Below are 13,584 nucleotides of genomic sequence, written 5' to 3' on the forward strand. Positions count from 1 at the left end.
TTTAATCTTGTTTAATATTTAGATTTTAATGTTTTAAATAGAAAAAATTATCCATATACATTTTTTATTTAATTCAATTGTAAGAAACTTATTTCATTTTCTTACTTTTATTTTATTCTTTTATTTAATTTTCAGATTTGTTTAAAAAGAGATATTTTTTCTTTTATTTTACTATTAGAGGCATATTTTTCTTAAATTTTAATAAATTTTTTTCCAAGTTTAATTAGCTTTAATTTGAGATTTTATTTTAAATTTAAAATTGTTTTAAATTTCAATTAATTTTCAGAATCTCATTTTATTGATTTTTTCTTGGTTTAATTTAATTTATTTCCCTTTTTATTTTAATTTTAAGATTTTACTATTTTAAAAAGAAAAAAATATGGGACATTCTTTGCCAAAGATGCCACCCCATCTCTCCATTTTTTGTTTGATTTAAGCAATTCGAAATCTTTTGGAAAAATTTCTTTAAAGACTATATTTTTAAATGTCGTTGGGCGCTTTTAAAAATTCAAGATGGCGGTTTAAATATTGCGTTTAAACTAACTGTAAGTTAAATTTTGCTTTACAACTTTGTAATTCTGGAAAATCCAACATTAAAAAAGAAAAATTTACAGCGGCTTGTTTTGTTTTTGGAGTTTCTGATTAGGCGTTTTGGGGCTTGATTTTAAAAATTCAAAATGGCGGATCCCATATAGCGACCAAAAATAATTAAATTTATTAGATTCGCTTCAAATTTTTCAATCGGGGTCAAAATGGCGGATCCTTATTAAATCTACCGTTCATCGAATGTACGTACATGGCGTATGAATTAATCAGACGAGATGAGAATATTACTCATACGCCATGTATACACTTTCCATTTTAACTTTTCTGTGATCAATATTAGATCCGCCATTTCGATTTTTTTAAAACTGATTTCAGATTCGTGGTCAGCGACCTCAAAAATACCCGATTGTAAAGTTTGAAGCGAGTCCCACATATTTTAATTTTTTGACCGCTATATTGGATCCGCCAGTTGGAATTTTTCCAATCTGACTTCAGACTCTTAATCAGCGGATCGATTTTAATTTTTTTTTGTCGCCATTTGGGATCCGCCTTATTTAATTTTCAAAATTATGTCCCAGAAACGTAATCAGAAACTCTAAAAACATAATAATCCGCTGTTAATTTATCCAGAGGCACAAAAGTTGTAACTCATATTTAAACCGTCATCCTGAATTTTTGAAAACGCCCAACGGCATTTAAAAATAGATCCTTTAAACTAGTTTTCCGAAAGATTTTGAATTTTTTTAATCAAATAAAAAATGGAGCGATGGGGTGCCCGCTTGGCAAAGAATGCATCAAATTTATTTCTAAATTTAATTTAGTTTTTAGAAACTTCTTCAAATTTCTTAATTTTATTTTAACTTTTAGACTATATTATATTAAAAAAAAATTAAATGCATTTAATTTTTAGAAACAATTTTTCTTCTTTTTTAATGATTTTTTTTTCATTAATATTTGTTTCTTTCTCAACTTAATTTTTTTTTAGTTTTTGTTTTTATTATTTGTTTTTGTTAAAAAAAAACATTTTTTTAAATTCATTTAGTTTTTGAAAACTAATTTTATTAATTTAGTAAAATTTTAATTTATTTTCTTTCTTTTTTAAATAAATTTTCTTTTAACTTTTAGTTTTCGTGTGCTTTAAAAAGAAAAATATATATATATTTTTTTACTTTATTAAATTCTTAGAAAACTTATTGCTAAAAGACAAACAGAATAGTGATACAGCCTCCTCGTTAGCAGATCTTTCAATTAGTCTTTCGTAAGGCGGAAAAGAGCTTTCAAGACAGTTGCCAGAATTGACAATTGCCTTCCTTGCAACCAAATAAAATCGAATTCCTGAAATTTTGAATATTAGCCCCATAGCTATTGATTATAGGATTTATCTTTTTTCAGATTTTAAAGAGCACTTCTCCTTCATTGTGCAATCCTATTAAGGGTCGCACAATGGCAACTAGTCACGATAGAGGCTTGGACTTAAATCAGCATCCGGACGAAGTACCTGAGAGTAATACCGGCGGGCTTGGTACTTTGATGGTGGTGGGTTGCGTCGCCTTAAATTTCTGCAGTTTTCGTAAGGTTTTTTATGTGATTCCCTCGGAAAAAATATTAAATGTATTAGGTACCACGCCATAAAGGCAACTAAATACATATGTGTACTTGATTCGTACCAGCGCTTCTTATTTATTTTCGTTTGGACTACGAGATGCAGTAGCTAATGAGTTCGTAGCCTTGGGTAACTGTGCAAAGGGAAGGACCTCTCCGAATTACACGTTTTAAAAAATCTCTAAAGTCAAAAGGATCTTCCAACCTGTAGGTGCACGTGTCAACGGGTGCATGTCTTGGAGCAAGTAACTCGATCCCTGCAATGGGCTTGAGGCTTGCCACGAAAAAATATCGCCTGATGAAAGGAATGTAAATGGCTGGGTAGATTACCACTTACTTCGTTGACGACGCATGAAACTAGTTCAGTACAACACTGCTGATCGATAATAGGAATACCGACTGGTCACTTCCGAAGCTATATATTCATTAATTAATTACCCGCCAAAGATATGAATGTACGTCCAAGCTCTCCTTAAGGTTCGAACTGCAACTGGTGCCGCTGCAGTGCGCCTGGTCCACATGCATTATGTGTGGCTTATATCCAGTCAGTTGACCCTTACATATGTGAGTGTAGAGGTCCACTAGAGCTAATATGTACATATATACTAAGTAAAAGGCTAAGTTAAAGGCTTTTTGATGTTTCGTAAAATGTTTCTACCATCGAATATTTAGATATAAGAAAGAGCTGAGATCCATTTGTCCGTTCGGGCCGCGTTCGTTCTGTAGCGGTTAAGGTATTTCTCTTGCAAGAATTTAGAAGACAGTTACTTGCCATTTTCGAAAAGCCAGCATAAATCAGTTCTAAGAATAGTTCTTTATTCTTATAAGATGCATACCAAGGGTAGAAAAGTTCTAAGAATAGTTCTCTATTCTTATAAGATGCATACCACGAGTAGAAAAAAGTTTGCGTAACTCGAAAACAAAAAAAAAACGAGAATTTGCCTCTCACTCTCTCTCATTTATTTTAACTTAGATAAGAGCGCAGAGCTTAAAATCATTTTTCCATTTCAGCGCTCCCATTTTATAAACATTTTCTGCTCTCCTTCATCCTCCACTCGCTCTTCACACACACGCACATATGCTGGTTGCACATCAGCTGCTTCCATATGTCAAATTGCATAACAGTTTGAGAAGCGCTGTAGCTATAGAATGACCATCTGATTAAAACGGCTGTTGACGGTGCGAATGCGAGAGCGCGAGGGAGCCAAGGCACAAAAGGAAACGAAATGACATGGAATAACACAAAGACGGAAGAAAAGGGCATGCAAGCTATTGATTTTCCAGCTAAAACCAACAAACACAATTAGCATTACAAAGGGGTGGCTTTACAGCCGGTCGTTGAAACAGCTGATCGATTGGAGGGCGAATGGAGAACGCACACCAACGAACAGCTGTGGAGCGCCCCAGCATGTGGGAATACGAATATGAAAACGTGTGTGTGTGCGCTGTAATTTTGGTAGGTATGTATGTTAACTGTAAAGTGAGATAGCGGTAAAAAGCACACAACTTGTCAACCGTAGAATGAACGAACGAATAAATGTTAAAGCATAATATCGAATAAGATAATATTTATATAACAAAGAAAGAGAGCGAAAGAGAGAGAAAGTATGTAAAAGCGTGAGCAGACGAATACTGGTACTTGACCGAAGCCTCTACATGGCTTGACTAGCTCGCGTGTGTGTGTGTGCGGTCGTGCACGAGTTTAATGCGGCAACTGAAGATGAGGAAGGTTATGGCAAAAGCCGCATTAGGTTAAGCGGCGACACAGATGACAACCACCAAAAGCAATCCCAGCTGCAATAACAGCAATGTGTTTGTATGTATGTGTAGTAGATAGAAAAATCAACGTGAGATATCGTACATTCAGTGGTCGGTCGGTCGGTCGGCTTGAAAAGTGGGTTGCAATCTTCGATTTTTCCAGTAAATGCCAACGGTAGGTAATTATGTCTATGGGCAAACGTGCATACATACTTACATACTTAGATAGCTAAGCCTACTGAACATATCTACATATGTAAATACATATGTACGAATATATGTAGCTGCATGTGAGAGCACAAGCAAAGAGAAGAGCGTTTGCGAAGTAGTGATTAGTAGAAAGCAATGGAGATAGCAGCAAATAAATAGAAGCTGAAGAAGTTGTTAGTAGGCCAGCAAAATTTTGGAAAATTCGATAATTCGACTGCAGTACATGAAGCAGAAAGCGTAACTGATGAAATTGGCAGTTGGAATGGTGAAAAAAGCTTGAAAAAATAGAGCACAGGCCCTAGTCACTCGAAAATATTTAACCAATTTTTACGTCAGCTAACTTTTATCCTCCTTTTTGAACATCATTTTTTTAATACAAATAATTTTGCAAGTGTCCCATACCGCATGACATTATTCGCGCCCAGAGTCGTGAAGGTCTAATTTCGCCGCTCAATCCTATTTAAACGTGCTGAGCAGACAGAGTATAAGTATATCCCGGCTAGACTTGGAAGACTCTGAAAGTAACGTTTATTCCAAAGGCCAGGTCCCTTTAAGAGACTGATGGACATGTATGTAAAAATAGAATGACTTAGGGCGATTGAGTCTCTCTCTTCGCAATCCTACCTGTAGGCTAGATCAATGAAATCTGCCGGGCATACAACTCTTAAAGTTATAGAGAGGCCTTACAACAAGGAAGACTTTGTGGTTAGTGCCTTCCTCGTAATATGCAAGCTCCGCGACTGCACTGTCGTAGCGGTGTGGGGCTGTGTCTCTGTCCAGCGTAGATTAAGTAAAGGCACCCCGCTGGAGGGCATTCTCTACCCCCAAGTATAAGGCGTCGCCATCAGCGACGCGCTGAAGGAGATAGAAATGAAGGGCTTTCGCGTATCATCTTCGCTGACAATGCGGCTCGCATCGTCAGTAGAAAGTTTCTAGATGATGTAATGCGGGGTTATTTAAGCTTAGTCATGATTGGTCCTGCAAAGATGGAGCTCATCTAGTTCACTAATATATATAAGTGCCCAATGCCCAGTTCCCCTTTATTGGTGGCATTCATCTTGTGATCTCTGGCAAGATCAAGTATTTGGGCGTGATAGATAGAAAGCTATAATGTAAGCCAAATACTGGGGAAGAGGTAATGCAACGGTAATCTACCGGCTGTATGAAACCATAACCAAGCCACTTACGTTGTAATTGGCTCATTGTCAAAAGTCTACATTAGCTAAGAAGTTAGAACTCGGGCAAAATCCTACACTTCTTGGTATCAGCGGGTCGTACGGAATCATCAAGAGAGTAGCATTTAACGTTATGCCTTGCATCGTACCCACGCTCAAACTTCTTCTTCTTCTTTATTGGCGCTGTAACCGCCTAAGCGATTTTGGCCGAGTCCAAAACAGCACGCCAGTCATTTCTCTTCTGTGCTAACTGGCGCCAATTGGAAATGCCAAGTGAAGCCAAGTCCTTCTCCACCTGGTCTTTCCAACGCAGAGGAGACCTTCCTCTTGCTCTGTTACCAGCATCGCGGCCCGCGTTGAATATTTTCAGAGCAGGAGCGTTTCTGTCCATCCGAACGACATGGCCAAGCCAGCGGAGCCGCTGAATTTTAATTCGCTGCACTATGTCTATATCGTTGTAAAGCTCATACAGCTCATCGTTAAATCGTCTGCGATATTCGCCATCACCAACGCGTAAAGGTCCGTAAATCTTTCGCAGAATCTTTCTCTCGAAAACTCCAAGAGCCGCCTCATCAGATGCTTTCATTGTCCATGCCTCCGCGCCATACACCAGCACAGGCATGATGAGTGACTTATAGAGTGTGATCTTTGTACGACGAGAGAGGACTTTACTTCTCAATTGCCTACTCAGCCCAAAGTAGCACTTGTTGGCAAGAGTGATTCTCCGTTGGATTTCAAGGCTGACATTATTATTGTTGTTAATGCTGGTTCCCAAATAAACCAAGTCGTCTACTTTTTCAAACTTGTAACTGTCAACACGTGGGTGCCAAAACGCGTATACTCTGACTGTTTGTGTATTGACAGGAGATACTTCGTTTTGTCCTCGTTCACCACCAGACCCATTCGCTTTGCTTCTCTATCCAATCCCGAGAAGGCAGAACAGACGTAGCCCTTGTTTTTACCGATAATATCGATGTCGTCGGCATACGCCAGCAATTGTGCGCTCTTGCAAAGTAGTGGGCCGGAGCGATTCAGTTCTGCGGCTCTTATCATCTTCTCCAACATCAGATTAAAGAAATCACACGAAAGGGAGTCCCCTTGTCTGAAATCTCGTTTGGTATCAAACGGCTCGGAGAGGTCCTTCCCTATTCTGATGGAGCTGGTGGTATTGCTCAACGTCATTTTACACAGCCGTATTAGTTTCGATGGGATACCAAATTCAGACATCGCGGCATAAAGGCAACTTCTTTTCGTGCTGTCGAAAGCGGCTTTGAAATCGACAAATAGATGGTGTGTGTCGATCCTATTCTCGCGGGTCTTTTCCAAGATTTGGCGTATTGTGAATACCTGATCTATGGTGGATTTTCCAGGCCTAAAGCCACACTGATAAGGTCCAGTCAGCTCGTTTACCGTGGGCTTCAGTCTTTCGCACAATACACTCGATAAGACCTTATAACCTATGCTTAGAAGGCTGATTCCGCGGTAGTTGGCGCGTATGGCGGGGTCGGCTTTCTTGTGGATTGGGCAGAGCACACTTAAATTCCAGTCATCGGGCATGCGTTCATCTGACCATATTCTGCATACGAGCTGATGCATGCACCTCATCAGCTCCTCACCGCCGTACTTGAATAGCTCGGCTGGCAGGCCGTCAGCTGCAGCAGCTTTGTTGTTTTTCAGCCGCGCAATCGCTATTCGTACCTACACGCTCAAAGAGCACTATTTCAACCGGCATATCAGCGGAGGGTGCATTCCGCACTTCACTCGGAGTTGACCCATCTCTACAAATAACCTTCCAAAGTGTGAATGTGCGAGCATTAATTTTCTTGTGGATGGGTCGAAGCCGCTATAAAGTTCGTAGTCCACTGGCTTCGAATTGGCTAATCGGGGTAGCCTCGGGTTCATCTCTGCTGACTAGGTTAGGCTGAAGTGGCTGCCAGTGAACCTACTAGCACACAAAGGCCCTTAGGTAGTGGGCCCGTTGTGATACCACGCAGATCGTTGAAACCATCCTTCTCAAACCATCGTGTGGATTTCGCGGAAATTCGTATACAGGTGCCGCAAGGTTTCTGGCTCTTTTTCACTTCTGCACTTTCTGCAAAAGTCGTTATGGGGGACCCCTAACCTCTCTGCGTTCCTCCCGAAAGCAACATGGCCTGTTAGCAGACCCACAGCTGCGGCTACGTTCCTCCTAGTCAGCATGAAAATATCCTTCGACCGCTTTTTGTCCCACTTTGGGCATGTATATAAGCCGACATACAAAGCTGCAAAAACTTTTTGGCTAGGAGTTGTTGTTATTGTTGTAGCAGCATACAAATTCCCCAAAGAGGTTTTGGCCAGATATTAATCTGACTCCTTCCGGTTGCGTAGACTCGACTGTCGTTAGCTAGCTGCAGAAGATCCTTTAACCAACCGTGGTTGGCTCCTAGCCAACGTTTAACGGATCTTATGCAGCTAGCTAACTGCACAACCTCGCTTATGACAGTGTTCTGATTCGCCATGAATAACCCTTGCGATTCGATTTAGTTTCATTTCTGACCCATATTGTTGTAACCGTTTGGAGGATGGCGAACTAGAGTCATCTCAAACTTTTCTTATCAACTGTCCGACTTGTATTTGAACGGGCCCAGAACTTTACTTTGAGAAGCTACAGAGCATTCCCCAGCTACTTCATAGGGGACTAATTAGGACCTATTAAATGGTAAGGCGGTTGCTGTCGAGTAGTAGTTATAAGTGCGCACTACTTTCCCGCACGGCCTGGGATCGAGCCAAGTTTCCGACTAATATGTGGATGGGTCAAATATGTGGCGTACACGGTGTATAGTATTTATGGTAACGGGATGCTTCAAAGAGAACTTGGGGAACTGAACCTTTGGGTGGAAAGCTACAAGATCAAGGTAAATCTCTCTAATATTCTTAACTACTTTTATTTACCACATATATCAAGGCTTTTAGTTTTTATCTGCTTCCTTAAATAGGCATCTTTTCTTCTTCATCTTTTCTCTACCACTAGCAACTCGGAGCTAATTCTTGTACCGAAACTAAACTAGAAAATGGAAACAGAACTAATTCAAAAGGCTTACGCTGCTCTGTATTGTTGGACAAAAATTAAATAAATAGTTTTTGAACGAACCGACTCAGGCATTACTATTTTCTCGATAAGGCGGACGGCTCAGTAAATATTACCTACAGGATGATAAAAAATTATTGAAAGTAAGTTACAACTTTAGCTGATAAGCATATCGTTGGATTGATCTATTTAGGTGATGAGGCGTATCAGCATTCATTCTGGGTCAGTGGCAGAAGCGGTTCTAGTAACTCGGAGCAGTTTCTTACGCCGATTTTTCACTAGGCATTGCAATGACAAAAAAGTGTTTCTTAATCCCTAACATTGTCATTTAAATTTGCGTCATTTAATGCCCAGTGGAACTCCGGCATTATATTCTTAAACTCCCCGAGCTGGATCTGTGAGAAATAGCAATTTCTACTGTTTCATTTTGTCTGAGTAATTATTTATTTTTGTATCTGGATTTGGATTTGGATCGATTTTAAATATTGAAAAATCATACAAATCCTTGAAAAAGCATTTCTCTTGCACATTTCGGTATATGTTTAAATCGTTCTTGAGCCTTACTTCCCTTCCAATGCAATCGCATCCCTTATATTGAATTAGTTTTTGTGGTCCCAAAATGCTTAGTTTCTAACTTAAAATACCATTTCATAACAATATTTGCAATAATTACTTACCTTTACTTTCAATTTTCGCTTTCGCTTTTGTTGAAATAATCGTCTTTAATGCTTTACCGCCTCGCAATAACGATACTTAAGCTTAGGCTTTTGCTTTTGACTAATTTATGGATGGAGAAGAAGAAGCATACAGTCAACTATGCGTTCGCAAATTTTTGGTTTTTCGTTCTATGCTTTTAGAATTTCTCTTTGCTTTTTTTGCTTTTTATTTCATTCGATTTGCAAATTTGGTTTTACAACTTATTGTCGCAAAGCATGCAAAAAATGAAAAATGTTCAAAATTTCTGGAATTTTATTTTACTGGAGTTTTGAGTTGCACAAATTTTGGTTCGAATTTTTTTTACAATACAATATTTAATTTATTAAATTTTTGGTTATGCCACTTAAGCACTAAACACCGAAAAAATGGACATTAGCGACGGACGCTCAATTTTTTTTTTCAAAGTTATTATTTTTTTTTTTTGATAAATTTTTGCTGAATTTTGAAGCAAAAAATTTTTGGGTATTCGATTTTTTCTTTTTGTTTTTGTGTTCGTATTCTCTTTGTAAATTATATGCTGCTGCTGGCCTCTTGATTGTGTCTTTTCGTGCAACTAAGCATTGTTAGAACATAACCTTACACAAAAGCGCATACATACATATGTACACATATGAACACATACATACGCATACACATATGCGGCGCTTTGTATTAAATTTATTTGTGTTTTTTTTTTTACTTGTCCTTTGTTTAAGTGAGTATTTATGTAAGCAAATTAGCGTTTAAGGAAATAAGCGTTTATTTGGCTAAAATATTTTCTTTTTCTTTGTTTTTCTTACTATACGATGTACTTAAGTGTTTTTTCCTATTTGGCGTGACTAAAGTCCTTGGGTAGTGTCTGGTGAGTGTGGAGTTTCTTTGGGTGTATTTGCTCGAAAATTTTCTTGATTTTTTTTTTTAATTTATTTCACGATTTGTGGTAGTGGCTGTTGTTGTTTTTGTTATTTTTGGTTTTCTTACGCTGAAACCGAAATAAACTTTAGACGGATATTGATTTTTCTTGCACGTAGCTGCTCCTCTGCTGACTGACTATTTACTCCACTTTACCACACTTCAATACAGCTGCTACGAAAACTTTCGCAACAGCGAAAAAATAAGTTTTTCTTGCGAAAAAATTAATGATTTTCTTTTGGAAAAATCACTTTCACTCCGCACTCAAGTCTTCTCGCAAACTTCAATTCTGAAGCTGATTCGATTTTTTCTTCGCTCAAACGTAGCACACTTTCAGGCGTACAATCCTTGATCTGCTGAAATTTTGCATTGAAAAAGGTTTGTTGTTGTTGTTGCTGTTGCTGCTGCTGCTGCTGGCTGGCTGACAGCTTAGCTTAGTTGTTGTTCTCTAACCGGTTGTTGTTGGTTTTACTTTGCATTTGGAACTTGGCAAAATTTTTTTCTCAATAAACTTTCGTCGACTTTAGATCAAAAGATTTAATCTGACTTCCATGTGAGCTCACAGTTCGCTTAGTACTGATTTAGGCAGGAAATCGTTAGCAGTCTTCTTATATCCGCGGCCGCAGCCGTCGTCAAAAGCAACAAATTGCATGGTAAAGCTGTCAAATCAAAGCGAGAGAGAGAGCATACAAGAGCGCACAAAATCCATTTGCCAAACTTGTTTTTGTTGCACCAGCACGGCTAACGGTTATTCATGCACACAAAAAGCAGATAGTGGTAGGCACGTTAGTCAACTTAGTACCGTTAATGCGCAGGCGCCATACTTTTTTTCTAATTTTTGTTCTACTTGCTTTACTTTTACGCTCATTGCAATTTGTCATCTAAAATCTGACAGTCATGTCTTTTGACAGCTGTCAAATCAGCTGTTCGAAAGTGAGAGACAAAAACAAAAGTGGAGACAAGAGAGAGTTACACTGGCGCAGAAAATATAAAATTAAAGCATTGAATTGCGAAAGATTTGTGTACTGAGCGCAGAGAACATACAATCGGCTGCGTAGTTGCCCTCAACCAAACGCTAGTGATAAATATTTGCCACACATATTCGCTCAGTTACGCTCTTCTTACCCGAAAGTCACAAAAAAGTAGCGCAGTGTGTAAAATTTACTGTCACAGCCCTTACTCCCACCCATTTCAATATCCCCAATCCATTGATTGCCTCTTCTCACTCTCTCTTTCCACACCTTTCTCGTGCTGAGCTGAGCAGAAGCGAGTATTCGTTCGCTTGCAATTTTTTTCTTTCGAATTTCGTAACATTCAAATTGTGGCGATCAGCTGTTTACGTGCAAGGCTAAATTCTTGCGGGAAAAGTGGGCGTGACAAGCACCATTGCGCATATGAACGTACTCGTATCCTTGCAGCTATGAAGGGAAGCGAATATGTTTATTGAACTCAACGAAAGCGTCGTATAAGCTAAAATATTTATAATAATTTCTTAATTTAAGGCTGTTGGTATATGCGAGTTGCATATCTCTAAAATAATTTAGAGCTGAGTAGTTGCAATGCAATTAAAATCGTACAGAGACCCCCGATTCGGTCACGCTAAAGTTCTGCAAATTCTCTCCAAGAAATATACGGAATTTAGACTGCACTACTCAACTACTCTTTATAAGAATCCCCAAGAAAGTCAGACTGAAATTAAATATCTAAATTCGACACGCACGACGTCCAAATAACTATCAGGCGTGGAAGGGCACCAAGCCAACTGAAATAGAAGCGCTTCTTAACTGTTTTATTGAGCCAAAGTAACATCCCTGGCGACCACATGGCAAACGAAATGAGGGTCATCAATTCTGTTCCGAAAGTGAGCATATCTCAAATCTTTTAGAAATGCAGGTTAAAAGCAATTATCTTCGACCATACGAACAGTAGGTGAGCCAACCTTAGGTTTTAGTAACAGTTATAATGATATTTTCCTTAGCTTTTTGATGAAGAAATTGTCAAAGAAGTTACGGAAAGAATCTGTAACTCTTTCTCGCTTTCTAACTCACACTCGGACTAATAATCCCCATAGTTAGCCAACAAGAAGAAAATCTTGAAATTTACCGAAACCAACTTGCAGATTTTTATTGGGTCTTTAGTCTTTTCTTCTTGATTATCGCTGCAGCGGCCGAAGCTTTTTTTTCTAGTTCTAGTTAGCTTGCGAATCCTTTCGGGCGCATGCCAACTGCCACCTTCGATGCAACTAAGTGAAGCCAAGCACCTCACAAACTGGTCTCTCCTACTGGTCTTTCTTCTTCCTTTTGCATCAGCAGGAAATGCAGGGCTTACGTATCCAGCCACCACTTTATTGTCGTCGGTATTCACACAGTCACAAAAACTTCAGAGGGCCATAGCAGTTCTGCAGCACACTTCGGCATGCCAGGTGTTTCTGCGTGGCTGCTAACACAAGAAGTTTGGGGAACCATATTCCGTTTAAGGTGGATTGAGAACTGGAACTAAGGTTCTCGGCTGTCCATTGCAACATATCGACCAAAAGATTCAAAAAAGAAGAAATTCATGTCAACCTTCGCTGCCATAAATTGTGATCTGATTCGCTGTTGGCTGTGTATCTTCAGTCCATCACGATGAGTTTAATTCTCGGTCCTTTGATTCGGACATACCCAAGTGGTGTGTCTCGTGCCGCTTCGAAGACGATCAACCTGCCTCTTAAATCTTTAGCATTCATAGATTTAAAGCCTCTCACCCATTGCATCACAAAGTTCATAATACGGAGGTAACTAGTGCAGTGCTCTAAAGCCTTATAATTAACTTTTCTGAAAGTATGATTTTTGGAGATATTTGTCTAAAAATTATAAGATAAATATCCAAGTTATTGATCCTAGAAAAACTGTCATATTTTTCACTAGATTCGTCTTATAGGAAATGAGCTCAAAGTTAAAAAAAAAAATCTGCAAAAATTGCGTTTTCAAAAGATGTTTTTTGTAACGTTATTCCTTGTTTATGCTATTGGTATCATATACCTATGCATGTATTATATGAGTGACATTGATAAAAAAAAGGAAAGTTTCTGGAAACACTGTTTGAACAAATGCAGGGTTACTGAACTTGGCTGTTAACTGGGCTTCTAGTTGCGGACTGGGTGTAAACCCAAGTAAAACGGAGCTTGTTTTCTTTCTAAGAGGTACAAGGTACCGAATTTTCATCTTCTCTCAATGGGAGGTCTTCCTCTTAGGCTCTCTGACATGGTGAAGTACTTGATCTTGAACCTTGACAGTAAGATTTCCTGTAAACTTATTTATAGATGGATCGAAACTGAATGGGAAGATAGGTGGAGGTGTATTCTGCGAAGAACTCTCCATAAGCCTGAAATTTGGGTTACAGGGTTACCACGGCAGTGTCTTCCAAGCAGAGGTGACCGCAATAAAAGAGGCTTCGGATTGATTTCTCTTTAGTGTAACACCTTTTAGGGCGGTGAATATTTAGTCCGACATCCAAGTAGCTATCAAGGAACTTGGCTCCTTAAAGGTGCGTTCGAGAATGATGAAAGAGAGGTGACATCCTTATCAACCGCATCTGATTACTTGCCTGTTAAGCTTATTTGCATTCCAGGTCACAGAA

This window comes from Rhagoletis pomonella, unplaced genomic scaffold (genome assembly GCF_013731165.1).
Source record: "Rhagoletis pomonella isolate Grant_MI unplaced genomic scaffold, Rhpom_1.0 Rhpom_scaffold_00013, whole genome shotgun sequence".
NCBI classification, from domain to species: domain Eukaryota; kingdom Metazoa; phylum Arthropoda; class Insecta; order Diptera; family Tephritidae; genus Rhagoletis; species Rhagoletis pomonella.